Below are 15147 nucleotides of genomic sequence, written 5' to 3'. Positions count from 1 at the left end.
GAACCAGGTTCAGAAGCAAAGGCAGAAGCACAGACAGAGTCCTCCCCGGATGCTGGCCGTAAGGGAAGTGTCCTCGTTTCATTGAGATTTTGTTTCAGTTTGTGGCCAGCCATGGTGATACTGCATTTAACTGCCCTTAGCAGTTAAATGCAGGGCAGCTGACCCAGGCTGGCCCACAGGTGTATTCTATATCATTAACAATCAAGTTCACTATAAAAGAGAGGGCTTGCTAGAGAGAGGTGAGACTGGTTTTGCTTTCTTTTCTTCTAGGTTTGTTTTTTTTTTTTTTTGTTGTTGCTAAAGATTAGTGTTCCTGGAACCTGCTGCAACTGTAGCTAAGTATACTTTTGTGTGTTTTATGATATCATTTATATTGGTTTCTTTATTTTATTAAATCTGTTTACTTTTAACCCATGAGTCTCCCTCTTTTTTCCCAAAGAGACCCAAGAGGGACCCTAGTTTCCACAGCAACAAGCATGTGTAGTAGACTTCAGAAAATGCAGTCACTTAAAAGAAACTTAACTGAAAAGTCTAAGTCCTAACCAGGACAGAAGGGCACAAAGATGGAACAAGATAATAATTAAAAGATAGTAAAATCCTATGTCATAAAGTCAGAAAAGGCTACTTCCAGCCTTCTGTTTTAAGTTACTGCATTTCAAAATATACAGAAATCCATTTTAACAGATTTTTCCTTGTAACTGTGTGTCTGAAAGATTCCCACCTAATGAAACATATATGAGTCATGTTCAGGGATGTCTTTTTAATTTCATCCCATCAATTAGTGACCTTGGTATAGATAAACAGAGACCTATAAATTCAAATAGCAACAGAGGTCTGTCAGTTCTGTGGTAGGATTACACTGCTTTACTATGGATATTAAGATGTGCATAAAGTATACAGGAAAAGTATCACTACAGACTTTAAAAAAAAAAAAAAAAAAAATCCAAAAATGAATATTGGGGGAATATAAGGGAAGATTGGCGAGGAGGATTATAAACATGCTCAAGTGACTTGCACCTGGGGTGTCGAAAAACACATATATCATACTAGTAACTGTTGTTTAGTCTTGTGTGCTGGACAAGTAGAACATCTGCAGTTAGATAACATAGGCCTGTGATAAGACTCAAAGGCACCTTATCGAACATACTTGAGATTCCTACCCTGCTGTGAGAAAGATCAAAGCATAGTGGAAAACTGCTGCCTGCAAGAAACCCCTAATATACAGGCGAAAGCAGCAGGCCCGAACTTTCTTGCTCGCTCTCTCTAGCAGGAACCGAGCTCCGTGGTGCCTGCGTCCCCGCTTGCATGCCTTTGCTCCGGGTGCTGCTTCGGAGATCCTCCGGTTTGTGAGGTAACGGGAATAAATTTGCTCTTTGCATTTTATCCGTGGTTTTGTGGTTGTTCCTGCATCCTGCCTGTGTCGGCTCACACAAATGTATTTGGGGAATTCTGTACCATGAGTGAAATAAAGGTAACAATACCAACTGGAAAACAAGGACAATATGTGGATGTGTGTCTCTGAGCAAGAACGAAAGCAAAAATGTGGCTTCAGATTACCCTTAGTCAAGAGCCATGTTCATGGCATAACTGTTCTTTTTAAACAGTCTGTCATCTTTTATAGACAAAAATGACTGCTGCCTGTGGAAAAATCAAGTCACATTCCCAGGTACAACAGCATAAGTATAAACGTTCTGCAGGTCAAGAGTGAAATCAGACTAGAAAAAGCTCTGTTCCTCCAAAATAGTCTCTGAAATTATTATTTTTAATATAAAATTAGAAACTGTATTTTTGTATGGAAAAAAATATTTTCAGAATGTTTACAAAATATTGCAATAAAGTATCATAGGTTTTTCTATCCTATAAATCTCAGAAAGCATAGTTGTGGAGCTTAGATTCTTGTTAAAACAGAAAAGTGGGAAATAGATGTATTATACAAGAATGCTTAGAAAGCTAACTTCATAACTGAAGACTATGGGTGGTCAATACAGTTAATTAATTGAAGAAAATATTTAGGTTGGGTTTACATAAAACGTGCACACAACAGTTGATATAACAACACTACTTAGAGTTATGATTTCTCATGATATTTTTATATAGGATAAAGCATTAAAGCATTGTCTCTGCCTATACCCACAAAATGCAATTTTGTTGATATATTTAATTTTAATTAAGGAAATTATAAAAATAATTTTAATAAATGCACAGTTGACATTGTAAATTACTGACACAAGAAAATATTTAAATCAAAGCTGTAAACATGAATTTGGGGAAATACCTGACGCTAAGAGGCCTTTCAACTCACGGTGTAAGACCAAAGCAAAAATCCAATGGCTAAAATTTGCATTTAGAAATATTATCACTCTCCAAAATTTTTGCTCCTATTTTGCAAGGAGTTATCAGGTACATTAATACATATAGAAATTTAATGCATAAAATTCTATTGTCCATTTTATGCAAGAAGTCAAAAGATTGCAGTGGTCCCTTAGAATTCTATAATCTCCTAAAAAAGCGTTATTTCATAATGGATGTTAATTTATGTTAAAAATTTGATAAAATACAATTACCCTTTAAGATACAAGCTCAAACCTTTAATGCGTTATCTCCTGGAAAAGCAAATCCGAGCATAAAACAATCTGTGAAGGACTGATAATTCAAATATTTTTGAGTCAGATAATTATAATGTGTTATTGGGGTTGGAGGACAGAAGGAGGTTGAAGAGGGAAGAGGACAAAAACATGCAATACATCAGTAGGATTTTACCAAGATAGTTAGGAACAAACTGAGTTAAAACCAAAAGGAAATTAAGAAAAATAAGCAAACAAACAAAACAAACATAAAATCAGTATCTGCACTGTTTAATTAAATTATTTATTTCAGGGACCATAAATTGAAGTATTTGAAAAGAGCCCTCCGAAGCTACCAAAATGCATACCTTCTCCTTAATGAGTACTTCGGAACTGAGATGTATCTAAGAGGAAAGAAAGAGCTGAAAGAAATATCCTAAGAGTATTTAGTAACTGGAAACAAACCACAGTACTATCCAGTTGAAAAAAAAATTCATTTGTCATCCTAGACAAAAAAAAAAAAAAGAAGAAAAAAAAGAAAAAAGCATAAGCAGTTTTTGTATTATCCTCATTAATTACAACAGCATTCAGATCATAAACAGATAATCCGATTTCAGATTAAAATAATCAGTATGTGTAACTAAAGAGAGGGACGAAGGAAAGACAAGCATGCAGCAGACAGACATGTAAAATTACAGAGATCAGCAACAATTTTTATGCCTTGAGGTAAGGGTATTCTTTGTCTCAACACCTAGAACCAAAACCTCTCATTAGCCATCTCCTCAGTCATTAAGAAATAAAAATATACTGTCATCTTTATCACAAAAATGGAACTAAGAATGTTACGGAGCCTAACATGTAAGTGACATGCCTGGCTTTAGGTAAAGCTCTACATTACCGTTTCTTATGTTAAGACCTGACACAACGCACATATGAGTAACGGTATTAATAAAATAGGAATTTGATGCTAGCTCCTGTCAGAGTGCTACGACAGCCTTCTCCCGCTTTAGCTTCTTCTCAGTAAAAAACATCGTGTTGGAAACGCTTGTCCCGGGGTCCCCTCACCAACGGACCCCGAAATCCCAACCCCGCCGCAGGCAGCCTGGAGCGATAAGGAGAAGCCCGCACCTCCCGCTGGCGGGGGCTGCCCGGGTAGCGCCCGCCGTGCCGGCAGAGGGCACGCTCTCCACGGGGAAGCACCGCCTTCCGCACCGCAGGAAGCGAGGTCACCGGGGCAGGGCGCAGCTCTGCCCGGCCCGAGCAGTAGGCGGGAAGCTGGCCGTCGCCGCTCCCTGTGCCCACCTGACGAGCGGCGGCCGCCAGCCACCCCATGAGGTGAAGCGGAGCCGACCGCCTCTAGCCCTGTCGGCACAGGGCTAGGAGGCATGCGTGGCCGCGGAGAACACTGGGACCGCGGCCCGCCCCCTTCCTCTTCGCCTGGGGCCGCACTGGGGTGGGGGGAGAAATTTTTCTAGAAAAATTGAAAACAGTTTGAGCATTCCCCCCAAGATTAAATAAAGCGCTGGAAATATTTATTTGCTATAAAACAGTAGAGTAGAAAGCATTTGGAAAACTTTTTACTCTATTCAGTACTGGACGAACAGTGTAAGCTTCTGAATAAAAGCACATTTTTACAGTTAAAACTGCTTATCCCTACTCTAGTCACTTGAGCAGTTTAACTAAGATGCTTGCGCCATCCTCTATAAAATTAAACTATTCAAACAGACATTCATAAAGTAGCACTGTCAGGTCAGCCCTGTCATATTTATACAGCTGTGCTCTATTATTTCACCCATAATTTTTGCCTATCCACATTATACAATTGTGGTATTTTAATGCCAAATTAAACACTTTGCTGGTCTGAAAAGGCATTCAACTATAGCTTCAGTCTTTATTCCTCTTACACCTCAAAGCCTCTTCAGACATAGCTGGGACAGCTCCTATGAAGGTATGTAACACAGGTTTTCACATGGTAGGAGGCTTCACTTCCCAGAAGCTGCAAGCAGAGATTCAATATCCTGAATTACTTTAGAAGTTTTTTTCCAAAGCCTCCAAGATGCGCCCTTCACTGATTTCTTCCAGCTCACTCCTGTTTTGTTTTTCTGACAGTAATACCAGATAGATTGTTTTTTGCAGATGTCCTTTCCAGAACATTGCTATTATCCAATAAAACCAATGTTATTTTGTTAAGAAAAAAATCAGTCTTCCCCCTAATAATGAGAAAAATGCTTCTCTATATTTGTACTCATCATTCTGCATTACAAAGTCTCACATTTCATAGCACGATAATTACATAAAGGTAAAAAAATAAGAGAGTATATTACTTAAAACATCTATAACATTTCTAGAAAAGGTCTTTACTAAGACTTCAATTCATCCAAAAGTTACTTTAAAAAGGAAACTATCTGATGTCACATTGCACAGTTTAACAGCATGCTAATAAAATTGAACACTGGCTTAAAGACATGCAGCGCTGCACACTTTTTTGAGCTGGCTCAACAGTGGAACAATACTGAAGTAGTTGATAAACAAAAAGGTATTGTACTGCAACAACAAGCCCAAAGGCAACTGCATCATCCCTCTTTCAAGAACAGATTAGCAGATGAGTGTTAGCAAAACTGATGCAATATCCATTAAAGGGCTTCCTTTTTTTTTGTGATTTTTATTTTTAATTTTAGTTTTGTACTCTGACGCTGTTTTTGTTTCTGGTGCTGTTACATAGAAGTTGGACAAGATAAATGATAAAACAAAAATGAGAAAAAAAATGGCTTAAAAATCTAATTTTAAAAAGTGGGTAAGACAGTAGAAGGTGAGAACAGGATAGAGAGCCTTTGATGATCTAAAAATGCCGATTTGAATATGCAGATGAATTATGGAATATAAAAGTGAAAAATCTTTACAGCTTTCAAAAAGATAGTTAAATCCCTGTATTTTTTTCAAGCTCAGCATCAGCAGACCTGTCCAAGAAAATAAAGATTATTAATCGATTTAGTATCAAAAAAGGTTCTCAGATGTATTTTTCTACTTCAAATTTTAATTTTTAATAGTTCCCAACAATAGTGAAAATTAGATGAGCAAAATCCAAGTGGAAAAAAAAAAAAATGCTTTATTTTGTCTTTCATATCACTAGCCAATGGCTGCCATTTGTCAATCATGTGTTTCCAAAAATCAGGGCTCTGCTAAGAATAGTCTCTTTGCTGTATATATGTATAAATATAGATATAATTTTTGTTTCATCAGCTACTGAATCTGCTATAATTTGAATAACAAGTGCTTGTGTAATCGATTTCAATTTAGACATTTTTAATTCCCAATTATGTTTCTATATGATGTCACTAGACCTTCGGTCACTAGCATGTATTAAAAAGGACAAATATATTAGTAAGAGATCCAAATGTCATTTAACAGTTCAAAGTACTATTTTGAACTGTTTGGTGCTCTGTTAACAGATTCATTTCTTAGTCTAGTTTATCCTTTTCACCTTGCAAGATACTGTCTCTGTAACATTAATCCTACTTTGGCAAAGTCACCATAATTCTGATTTTTAAATAAGGCAGGCAGAAGTGCAACGAAGCAAGCTTCACCTAGAACTCAACTTACCTAACATTTTAAACACTATAAGAAAAATATGAAACCATACAAAATAAATGGATTTACAGTTTTCATTTTTGACCCTTAGGAAATGCAGTCTATAAAATTCAGAGTTTATAGTCTTTTTGAGCTTTATTTTCAACATTAGTAGTCAATTATTTAGGATAAAGATGAATACCAATTTTCTTCAGTTACAGAGCATGCAGGACTCTCCTTCCATTCATGCAAACTTCTGCACCATTCTGTTGCTGTCCTGATGTACCTATGTTAACATGAAAATTCACAAAAAAGTAGTTATTTAGATGAGAAATATACTTTAGTAATTCAAGCAAAAAATTGAAGGCATTAAAGCAATACACCTGGATCTGAAAGAAAAAGCCATGATTCAAAATCTAGCTTTGTCTCTAGGTTTCTTTGCCATTTTTTGATTCGCACTTTATTTTCCTAGAATCGCTTTCATATTTAAATCTATGCAGTTATAGAAAATTATAACAAAGCCATATGATTTGTAATGAATAGTGTACAAATGTTAATTTTTGTGAGTGAGTATCTGCTTTCTAAAATGCAGCACAGTAAGCTTCTAATGATTCCCATAATGAGGCTGTAATTAGAGCAAGCAGATTAGAGAAAGCAATCTGCAGGCAGAGGTCGATATCTGTAATAAAGCAAAAATTGGATCAAGTGCTATCCAGCTCTATGTACCAGCTCTATATAGGGCAAAGATTATTTTTTTTCTTAACCACTGATATAAGTGCCAAGTCGCAGTTCTAGTTATTTTTTTAAAAGACATTACTGTAACAATTATAATAGAATGACAGCATGCAGTGGTCCTGAGTCATACAGGTCCTGAATCTTTGCCAGATAGAAGATGTAGCTTTTATCATTATGTGTTTGGTTCCCCTCCACTAAATCTATTTTCAGTAAATACCATTTCTTCATATAAAAGGATTTGCATAGAATTCTTTTTATATTTAAGTTTAAATTGCTTAAATTATTTATACCTTTCATGGATTCCAGGATGACTTATTTGGATTAGCTGCTGTAACTCATCGTGAGTAGTTAACTTACACCAGCCTACATTTTCATTTACCTCAGAAAATAAAATATTAAAAGTATTAATTTTCTGCTGCAGTCTGAAGGAAAAAAAAAGGCAAGTATCATCTGCTAATTTAAGAATTGAGTATCTGTGATCATTCCATTTTAAACACTTAAAAGTGTGTGTTTTGCTAAGGATAGAATTTGGTATAGTCTGCTATCACAAATGCAGGGGGGAAAGAACACCTGGTACAGCCCCAATACTCATTTTGTGCTATACAATAATAAATTATTTCTAAAAGTGTGTAGAAATGTTTCCAAACCTGTAGAATTTTCAGTTCTTCCTACTTTTATCATTAGTGAGTAAAGATTTGAGCTAGCTCACATCATGAAGTTATACTGCATCTTTCAACACACTGAATATCATATTTATATTGTTTATAATAGAGATATCCACAGACACTAACATCTTTTTTGTGTCTTGTCACCTTAGGGTAATAAGAAAAGACACAGAAGCCAGAAGACTCAGCAGTCAACTTTGAATCCCATACTCATAGTTTTCTCTGTAGTGCCATTTTGCAAAAATCAATATAATCTTTTTACTTCTATATTAAGTAGATTTTTTTTAAATGTATATGGAATCCCATATACACAAGGTTACTTTTCTGAGTAATTTTCCACTATCCATTTGTTCAATTATAGATAATTTGAAACAAAAAACAAAACACACATGCATTTCCTTCTTTGATCAATATCACAGAATCACAGAATGGTTTGGGTTGGAAGGGACCTTAAAAATCATCTAGTTCCAACCCCCCTTCCATGGGCAGGGACACCTTTCCACTAGACCAGGTTGCTCAAAGCCCCATCCAACCTGCCCTTGAACACTTCCAGGGAGAGGGCATCCACAACTTCTCTGGGCAACCTGTTCCAGTGTCTCACCACCCTTACAGGAAAGAATTTCTTCCTAATATCTAATCTAAATCTACCCTCTTTCAGTTTAAAACTGTTACCCCTCGTCCTATCACTACATGCCCCTGTAAAAAGTCCCTCTCCAGCATTCTTGTAGGCCCCCTTCAGGTGCTGGAAGGCTGCTATAAGGTCTCCCTGGAGCCTTCTCTTCTCCAGGCTGAACATCCCCAACTCCCTCAGCCTGTCTTCATAGGAGAGGTGCTCCAGCCCTCTGATCATCTTCATGGCCCTCCTCTGGACTCACTCCAACAGGTCCATGTCCTCCTTATGTTGGGGACCCCAGAGCTGGATGCAGTACTCCAGGTGGGGTCTCAGGAGAGCAGAGGGGGAGAATCACCTCCCTCAACCTGCTGGCCATGCCTCTTCTGATGCGGCCCAGGATACAGTTGGCTTTCTGGTCTGTGAGTGCACACTGCCAGCTCATATTCAGTTTTTCATCCACCAATACCCCCAAGTCCTTCTCTGCAGGGCTGCTCTCAATCCACTTGCTATCCAACCTGTATCCATGTTTGGGATTGCCCCGACCCATGTGCAGGACCTTGCACTTGGCCTTGCTGAACTTCATGCGGTTCTCACAGGCCCACTTCTCAAGCCTGTCAAGGTCTCTCTGGATGGCTTCCCTTCCCTCTAGTGTGTCAACCACACCACACAGCTTGGTGTCGTCGGCAAACTTCCTGAGAGTGCACTCGATCCCACTGTCCATGTCGCCGACAAAGACGTTAAATAATACTGGTCCTGATACAGACCCAAGGGACACCACTCATCACTGGTCTCCACTTGGACATCAAGCCATTGACCACTACTCTTTGAGGGCGACCATCCAGCCAATTAGTGGTCCACCTGTCAAATCCATGTCTCTCCAATTTAGAGACAAGGATGTCATGCGGGACAGTGTCAAATGCTTTCACAAGTCCAGGTAGATGACGTCAGTCGCTCTTCCCTTATGTACCGAGTGACTTGTTAAAAGGATAAAGTTTCGTTTATCTCTTTAGGCATGAGTTATGCACTAAAATATTTTTCCTCCTTCTTTCTGGTTAAAATACTGGCAATACATTAATGGTGGCATCTGCAGATAGTTCCTATTTTCATTTAGGCTACTATACCAGCTCAAGAATAAGCCACAGTAGAAAACTGCTATGAGTTATGAATCTCTCAAAGGACTTCAGTTTGCATTTTATAGGTATCAAAACTTTTGGTTTGTTTTCTCATTAGTTTTTAATGAAGAATTTTAATAATAGTAATTCATCTAACACATGAATTACCTGTATCTTACTACAGCAAGAGCTGAAATCCCAGACCATATTCAAGGTCATCCCACCCCAAAAAGCAGCATGGACTTTATGATCTGAGTACACAAGTCTTCCTATGATGGGAATAACCTTTACATACAGCAAAACTGGCAACATTTCTCATCCACCTCTCTCAGGTATCTAAAACCAAACAAATACATTAAAAACTTGAGGAAAGGTCACTTACAATATTACAGCTGTTTGTATCTCTTCCAGATTTTAAATTCACTTGTTTTTCCAGACCACAACCATCTCGCTCTATCATGCAATTTTTTTCTGCTTCACAAATATACCTTAACATTGTATGGTTTTGGTTCCCAAATATATACCTTATGATCTTGTTTATAAGATTCCCCTTTGTTGGCAAAGGAACCTTTGGCAGCAGGCTGGCTAACTTGGTGAGGCAGGCTTTAAACAGAAGGACTTGGGGGGCAGGGTCCAGAGTGGCAATGCTCATGCCATCACTTCCAACAGGGGAATAAGCTAGGCCAACCAGAGCAGCAACAAATGTTCCATAGCTGCCTCCCAAGATGGGAACCAGAAGGCCAACCACCTCAAGGGTGTGTATGGCTATGGTGGATCCTCTTGCACCCCTCCTGGGAAACCTACGTGCTCGATTACCTCTCTGAAATGCCTGTACAGCAATGCATGCAGCGTGGGGAATAAACAGGAAGAATTAGAGATCTATGTGCAGTCACAGGGCCATAATCTCATTGCAATCACAGAGGCATGGTGGGATAGCTCGCATGACTGGAATGCTGTCATGGATGGGTATGTACTTTTTAGGAAGGACAGGCCAGCAAGGTGAGGAGGTGGAGTTGCCCTTTATGTGAGAGATCAACTGGAATGCATCGAGCTCTGCCTAGGGGTGGATGAAGAACGAGTTGAGAGCTTATGGATAAGAATTAAGGGGCAGGTAATATGGGTGACACTGTTGTGGGGGTTTACTACAGGCCACCTGATCAGGAAGAGGAAGTAGATGAGGCCTTCTACAGACAGATGGAAGTAGCCTCATGATCACAGGCCCTGGTTCTCATGGGCGACTTCGATCACCCCAATATCTGCTGGAAAGACAACACAGCTAGGCACCCACAGTCCAGGAGGCTCCTGCAGAGTATTGAGGATAACTTTTTGACACAGGTGGTGGAGGAGCCAACGCAGAGGGGTGCGCTGCTGGACCTTGTGCTATCAAACAAGGAGGGACTGGTTGGGGATGTGAAGGTTGGGGGCAGCCTCTGCTGCAGCGACCGTGAGATGGTGGAGTTTAGGATCCTGCGTGGAGGAAGCAAAGCAATAAGTAGCATTACAACCCTGGACTTCAGGAGAGCTAACTTTGGCCTATTCAAGGACCTACTTGGGGGTATCCCATGGGTTAGGGCTCTAGAAGGTAGGGGGGGTCCAAGAGAGCTGGTCAATATTCAAGCATCACCTCCTCCAAGCTCAAGATCAGTGCATCCCTATGAGTAAGAAATCAAGCAAAGGGGGCAGGAGACCTGCATGGATGAGCAAGGAGCTTCTGGCAAAACTCAAATGGAAGAAGGAAGTTTATGGAATGTGGAAAAAGGGACAGGCCACTTGGGAGGAATATAGGAACGTTGTCAGAGTATGCAGGGATGCGTCGAGGAAGGCTAAGTCCCACTTGGAATTAAATCTGGCAAGGGACATCAAAGACAACAAGAAGGGCTTCTTCAAGTATATCAGCAGCAAAAGGAAGACTAGGGAAAATGTGGGCCCGCTGGTGAATGAGGTGGGTGCCCTGGTGACAGATGATACAGAGACGGCGAGTTACTGAATGCCTTCTTTGCTTCAGTCTTTACTGCTAAGGCTGTCGTTCAGGAATCCCAGACCCTGGAGGTACGAGAGAAAGTCTGGAGAAAGGAAGACCTTCCCTTGGTTGAGGAGGATCAAGTTAGAGATCATTTAGACAAACTGGACACCCACAATTCCATGGGCCCCAATGGGATGCACCCACGAGTGCTGAGGGAGCTGGCAGATGTTATTGCCAAGCCACTCTCCATCACCTTTGAAAGGTCATGGAGAACAGGAGAGGTGCCTGAGGGCTGGAGGAAGGCCAGTTTCACTCCAGCCTCCAAAAGGGCAAGAAGGAGGACCCAGGAAACTACAGGCCAGTCAGCCTCACCTCCATCCCTGGAAAGGTGATGGAACAGCTCATTCTGAATGCCATCTCTAAGCATGTAGAAGAAAAGAAGGTTATCAGGAATAGTCAACGTGGATTCACCAAGGGGAAATCATGCTTGACCAATCTGATGGCCTTCTATGATGGCATGAATGGCTGGGTAGATGAGGGGAGAGCAGTGGATGTTGTCTACCTTGACTTCAGCAAGGCTTTTGACACTTTCTCCCATAACATCCTCATAGGGAAGCTCAGGAAGTGTGGGTTAGATGAGTGGACAGTGAGGTGGATTGAGAACTGGCTGAATGGCAGAGCTCAGAGGATTGTGATCAGCGTTACTGAGTCTAGTTGGAGGCCTGTAGCTAGTGGTGTTCCCCAGGGGTCAGTACTGGGTCCAGTCTTGTTCAATTTATTCATCAGTGACCTGGACAAAGGGACAGAGTGTACCCTCAGCAAGTTTGCTGATGACACAAAACTGGGAGGAGTGGCCAATACACCAGAAGGCTGTGCTGCCATTCAGCGAGACCTGGGCAGGCTAGAGGGTTGGGCGGAGAGGAACCTAATGAAATTCAACAAAGGCAAGTGTAGGGTCCTGCACCTAGGGAGGAATAACCCCATGCACCAGTACAGGTTGGGGGTTGACCTGCTGGAAAGCAGCTCTGCAGGGGAGGATCTGGCAATCCTGGTGGACAAGAAGTTCACCATGAGCCAGCAATGTGCCCTTGTGGCCAAGAAGGCCAATGATATCCTGGGGTGCATTAGGAAGAGTGTGGCCAGCAGGTCGAGGGAGGTTATCCTCCCCCTCTACACTGCCCTAGTGAGGCCACACCTGGAGTACTGTGTCCAGTTCTGGGCCCCCCAGTTCAAGAAAGACAAGGAACTACTGGAGAGAGTCCAGCGGAAGGCTACAAAGATTATTCGAGGACTGGAGCATCTCTCTCCTGAGGAAAGGCTGGGAGAGCTGGGTCTGTTTAGCCTGGAAAAGAGAAGACTGAGAGGGGATCTTATCAATGCTTACAAATACCTTAGGTGCGGCTGTCAAGAGGACGATACCAGACTCTTCTCAGTGGTGCCCAGCAACAGGACATGGGGAACAGGCACAAACTGAAACACGGGAAGTTCCATCTGAATATGAGGAGGAACTTCTTTACTTGGAGGGTGACAGAGCACTGGAACAGGCTGCCCAGGGAGGTTGTGGAGTCTCCTTCTCTGGAGATATTCAAAACCCAGCTGGACATGACCCTGTGCAACCTGCTGTTGCGTTAAAAGGGAATTTGGCAGAAGATTCGGCAGATTTGGCAGGGTTCGGTCACGTTCAGTGAGAAACTTTGACAACTGGCTACTTAAACAGTGCAGTTTTATTAGCAACAGATATACAGGTTTTTGGATTGCCGGTGATAGTGGCTGTCTGCAAGAAAGCACGTGCAAATATGGTATTATCAAGAATAACACGCGTGAAAAGATTATAATAATACAGCCTGGCTACAAATGTTAGGGAGTAACTCTTTAAAGAGATTTCTAAGATTCCCGAGAAAAGCGCTTAGCATAAATCTCACCCAAGGTGTTCCAAGGCGGGGGGGAGCGAGGCTCAGCCCGTCGGCCGATCCCGGCAGTCAGAGGCAGTCTGAGATGGAGTTTCCCTTGACTTGCTCACGGTGATGTCTTCTTTTCTCCCCTCCAAGAATTCCCCGTTTGTCTGGTTATTTTATATCCTTTCTACCTTCAAGGTGGAGTTTGAGTGACTATAGTCATACATACTTTTATTATGATGGGTGTAAATTTCTCTCGCTTCACGTTTAAAGGTATAGTCTACAAGAAATCGAGGGCGCAGACTCAGAGAGGAGTGGTCGCACCTCGGAGGCGGGTAGCCTTCGGGATGGAGGTGTGTTTTGGTATTAAAATGAGGCTAAAACGAGCAAAGTTCACGAAAAGGTAACATCTTGGCAAGGTCTCGGAAAACTGTTGGCTCAGAGGGCCAAACGGACTGCTTATCAGCTCTAGAGAAACATCTCTTCCCATTTATCATCACGGAGCAAGGCCACGGAGTTTCCACTCCGCTCCATGCTCTATGATTTGTTGCAGGGAGTTGCTGTGTTAGTGGATTCCTTGCGTGGCTGCTGCAGCTGTGTCCCATCCTCAGAGCTCCTTGATTTTATACTTCTCCCTAATGGGTGAACAATGCTACGTTTTTCATATAAACCTTAGTTTTCAGATGCAAATCTTAATTTTACTAATAATTCCACACCTGCTCTAGGTGAACCTGCTTTATCAGGGGTGCTGGACTAGATGATCTCCAGAGGTGCCTTCCAACCCCAACCATTCTATGATATAAACACACATATATATAAAATCTTACATGTTTATAAGGTTATGAATCTTACAGGTCACTCTTAGGAAATTTTTCTTTTTTCCCCTCCTCAAAACACGTAATTTGTGGAGAGGAAAAAAAGAAAGCAGAAAACATGAAAGACAACTTACTTTCAGGGCAACATTTTGGGAGGAAAGATGTGTTGTATGAAAGGAGAGACTGCAGCACTCTAAGTAAAACAAACTTTAAAACAAACAGTTTAAGAGTTGAAAATTACTTATAAAAAATAAAAAAATACGCAGCACCACATTTGCCTTTCTTTTGAAAAAACATACTCTTGGAAAGAGTATGTTCCAAGTTACTTTCATAAATAGCAAGGACAACTCAGAGATTCTAAGTAGTACTAGGCTCTTTGGCATTTTAAAAGGCATATCAGCAGACTTTTGTCTAAAGTTCCCGTAAAAGGAGTGGTGTTTATTTCAAATAGAAAACAAGAAGTTATATGACAGCTACTTACCTGAGATAGCATTAGTCACTGACATGAGCGGAGAGTGAAGAGCAGGAGTCACACCCCATACTGTATGGTACCCCACTATTCCAGCTAGGCCAAACGTCGTCACCATTTGTGTGAAAGCAGTATTAGGAGCTATGATGCCCAGTCCTAACATGCCCGCTAAACCTAGAAGAAAAGCAGAGCAAAACTTTTTTATAACTTTTCAATGGTTTCTTACATATAAACTCTGTACAATAGAAGTCCCGTACTGAGCTAAAAGCAAAAAGGAGTTTTGTGCATGAATTTGTTTCAAGATCAGATGGATCATCTTTGTCAACTAAACTACAAGGCTCTTTAAGTGCTAGTGGTTTTTTTTACAATATAAAATAAATCCAGAAATATAATACCGACATCTTTGTTATGCATGCAGACAAAGCAGCAAGGATAGGTTTCTACCCCAACACTGGCTCCTGTCACGCTCCTGTTCTACAGCAAAAATGTAGAAGAGTCACAATCATGTTGACATACTACTTGAAAGACTCAAAAAGAGTGAGTATGAAGAACAGAGGTTAACATTAAGAATACTCAATTAATTAATTACCTTGTGCAGAAGTTCTGATGCACACAGAATACCAAATAAGAGGAAGAGCCAATATTTATTTGTCAAGACAATGTCCTGTTCCAAATACTTCAGTAGGTTATGGGTGTTTAAGTCTCATACAGTACATTACATTAAAGACTGAAGGAAGCAATGGCATTAA

At 40.8% G+C, this 15147-nt stretch overlaps 1 pseudogene; it reads right to left on the bottom strand.

The window, feature by feature from the left end:
• Positions 1-4546: 4546 nt before the first annotated feature.
• LOC137675667 (uncharacterized protein C5orf34-like) overlaps positions 4547-15147 on the bottom strand; it is a 65567-nt pseudogene continuing 54966 nt past the window's right edge.

This window comes from Nyctibius grandis, chromosome W (genome assembly GCF_013368605.1).
Source record: "Nyctibius grandis isolate bNycGra1 chromosome W, bNycGra1.pri, whole genome shotgun sequence".
Lineage (NCBI taxonomy): Eukaryota > Metazoa > Chordata > Aves > Nyctibiiformes > Nyctibiidae > Nyctibius > Nyctibius grandis.
Note: the sequence above shows the minus strand (reverse complement) of the source record. Positions and strands in the feature narration are given on the sequence as shown.